This window comes from Mandrillus leucophaeus, unplaced genomic scaffold, assembly GCF_000951045.1.
Source record: "Mandrillus leucophaeus isolate KB7577 unplaced genomic scaffold, Mleu.le_1.0 Scaffold110, whole genome shotgun sequence".
In the NCBI taxonomy this organism is placed as follows: Eukaryota; Metazoa; Chordata; class Mammalia; order Primates; family Cercopithecidae; genus Mandrillus; species Mandrillus leucophaeus.
Genome location: NW_012099210.1, coordinates 2,122,906 through 2,125,745, shown reverse-complemented (window position 1 = coordinate 2,125,745; position 2,840 = coordinate 2,122,906). Strand labels below are relative to the sequence as shown.

The 2,840-nt window shown below is 46.0% G+C and overlaps 1 protein-coding gene across 1 annotated transcript in view; it reads right to left on the bottom strand.

Annotated features, from left to right (window-relative positions):
* The window catches only part of BAZ2B (bromodomain adjacent to zinc finger domain, 2B), a 423,086-nt gene that overhangs the window by 160,831 nt on the left and 259,415 nt on the right, over window positions 1-2,840 (bottom strand). The window lies entirely within an intron of this gene.

Genomic DNA, 2,840 nt, shown 5'->3' with positions numbered 1-2,840 from the left:
GTGTTAGTTTGCTGAGAATGATGGTTTCCAGTTTTATCCATGTTCTTGCAAAGGACATGAAATCGTTCTTTTTTTACAGCTGCATAGTATTCCATGGTGTATATGTTCCACATTTTCTTTATCCAGTCTATCACTGATGGGCATTTGGGTTGGTTCCAAGTCTTTGCTATTGTGAATACTGCCACAATAAATATACGTATGCATGTGTCTTTATAGTGAGAGGTGACAATGTGCTAGCAGTCCTCACTCTCAGCACCTCCTCAGCCTCCGCATCCACTCTTGGAGCACTTGAGGAGCCCTTCAGCCCGCCAGGGCACCATGGGAGCCCCTCTCTGGGCTGGCTGAGGCTGGAACCTCCTCCCTCTGCTTGCAGGGAGGTGTGGAGGGAGAGACAAGGGTGGGAACAGGGGCTGCGCCCTGTGCTTGCGGGGCCATTGTGAGTTCTGGCGGGTACAGGCACAGGCTTGGCGGATCCCGCACACAGAGCGGCTGGCCAGCACTGCAGCCCAGAGCAGTGAGGGGGGGCTTAGCACCCGGGACAGCAGCTGCAGTGGGTGCACCAGGTCCCCCAGCAGAGCCAGTCCACCGAGGCTGTGCTCGAATTCTCCCGGAGCCTTTGCTGCCTCCCCGCGGGGCAGGGCTCAGGACCTGTAACCCGCCATGTCTGAGCTCCCCTCGCTGTGGTGGGCGCCCGTGTGGCCTGAGCCTCCCCCACAGGTGCCACAAGGACTCAGGAGCTCAGGGAGGGCTGGCAACTTGCAGGCAGCACTGCCTGCAGCCCTGGTGCAGGATCCAGTGGGTGAAGCCAGCTGGGCTCCTGAGCCGGATGGGGACTTGGAGAACTTTTATGTCTAGCTGGAGGATCGTAAATACACCAATCAGCACTCTGTGTCTAGCTCAAGGATTATAAACGCACCAATCAGCACTCTGTGTCTAGCTCAGGGTTTGTAAATACACCAACTGGTACCTGTATCTAGCTAACTCTGTATCTAGCTAACCTAGTGGGGACTTGGGGAACTTTTCCCTCTAGCACTCCGTGTCTAGCTCAAGGATTGTAAACGCAACAATCAGCACTCTGTGTCTAGCTCAGCACTCTGTCAAAATGGACCAATCAGCTCTCTGTAAAACAGACCAATCAGTAGGATGTGGGTGGGGTCAGATAAGGGAATAAAAGCAGGCAGCCAGAGACAGCAGTGACAACCTGCTCCGGTCGCCTTCCACACTGTGGAAGCTTTGTTCTTTCACTCTTTGCAATAAATCTTGCTGCTGCTCACTCTTTGGGTCCACGCTGCCTTTATGAGCTGTAACACTCACCGCAAAGGTTTGCAGCTTCACTCCTGACAGCGAGACCACGAACCCAGCAAAAGAAAGAAGCTCCAGACACATCTGAACGTCTGAAGGAATAAACTCCGGACACACCATCTTTAAGAACTGTAACACTCACGGCGAGGGTCTGCGGCTTCGTTCCTGAAGTCAGTGAGACCAAGAACCCACCAATTCTGGACACAATAGTAGAATGATTTATAATCCTTTGGGTATACACCCACTAATGGAATTGCTGGGTCAAATGGTATTTCTGGTTCCAGATCCTTGAGGAATTGCCACACTGTCTTCCACAATGGTGGAACTAATTTACACTCCCAACAGCATAAATAAAAGCGTTCCTATTTCTCCACATCCTCTCCAGCATCTGTTGTTTCCTCACTTTTTAATGATTGCCATTCTAACTGGCATGAGATGGTATCTCATTGTGGTTTTGATTTACATTTCTCTAATGACCAGAGATGATGAGTTTTTTTCATATGTTTGTTGGTTGCATCAATGTCTTCTTTTGAGAAGTGTCTGTTCATATCCTTCACTCACATTTTGATGTTTTTTATTTTTTTTCTTTTCTTTTTTTTTCTTGTACATTCGTTTCAGTTCCTTGTAGATTCTGGATATTAGCCCTTTGTCAGAAGGCTAGATTGCAAAACCTTTCTCCCATTCTGTAGGTTGCCTGTTCACGCTGATGATAGTTTATTTTGCTGTGCAGAAGCTCTTTAGTTTAATTAGATCCTATTTGTCAATTTTGGCTTTTGTTGACATTGCTTTTGGTGTTTTAGTCATGAAGTCTTTGCCCATTCCTATGTTCTGACTGGTATTGCCTAGGTTTTCTTCTAGGGTTTTCATGGTTTTAGGTCTGACATTTAAGTCTTTCATGCAACTTGAGTTAATTTTTGCATAAGGTGCAAGGAAGGGATCCAGTTTCAGTTTTCTGCATATAGCTAGCCAGTTTTCCCAACACCATTTATTAAAGAGGAAATCCTTTCCCCATTGCTTGTTTTTGTCAGGTTTGTCAAAGATCACATGGTTGTAGATGTGTGGCATTATTTCTGAGGCCTCTGTTCTGTTCCATTGGTCTATATATCTGTTGTGGTACCAGTACAATACTGTTTTGGTTACTGTAGCCTTGTAGTATAGTTTGAAGTCAGGTAGTGTGATGCCTCCAGCTTTGTTCTTTTTGCTTGGGATAGTATTGGCTATACGAGCTCTTTTTCGGTTCCATATGAAATTTAAAGTAGTTTTTTTTCTAATTCTGTGAAGAAAGTCATTGGTAGCTTGACGGGGATAGCATTAAATCTATAAATTACTTTGGACATTATAGCCATTTTCATGACTGATTCTTCCTAGCCATGAGCATGGAATGTTTTTCCATTTGTTTCTGTCCTCTCTTATTTCCTTGAGCAGTGGTTTATAGTTCTCCTTGAACAGGTCCTTCACATCCCTTGGTAAGTTGTATTCCTAGGTATTTTATTCTCTTTGTAGCAGCTGTGAATGGGAGTTTACTCATGATTTGGCTC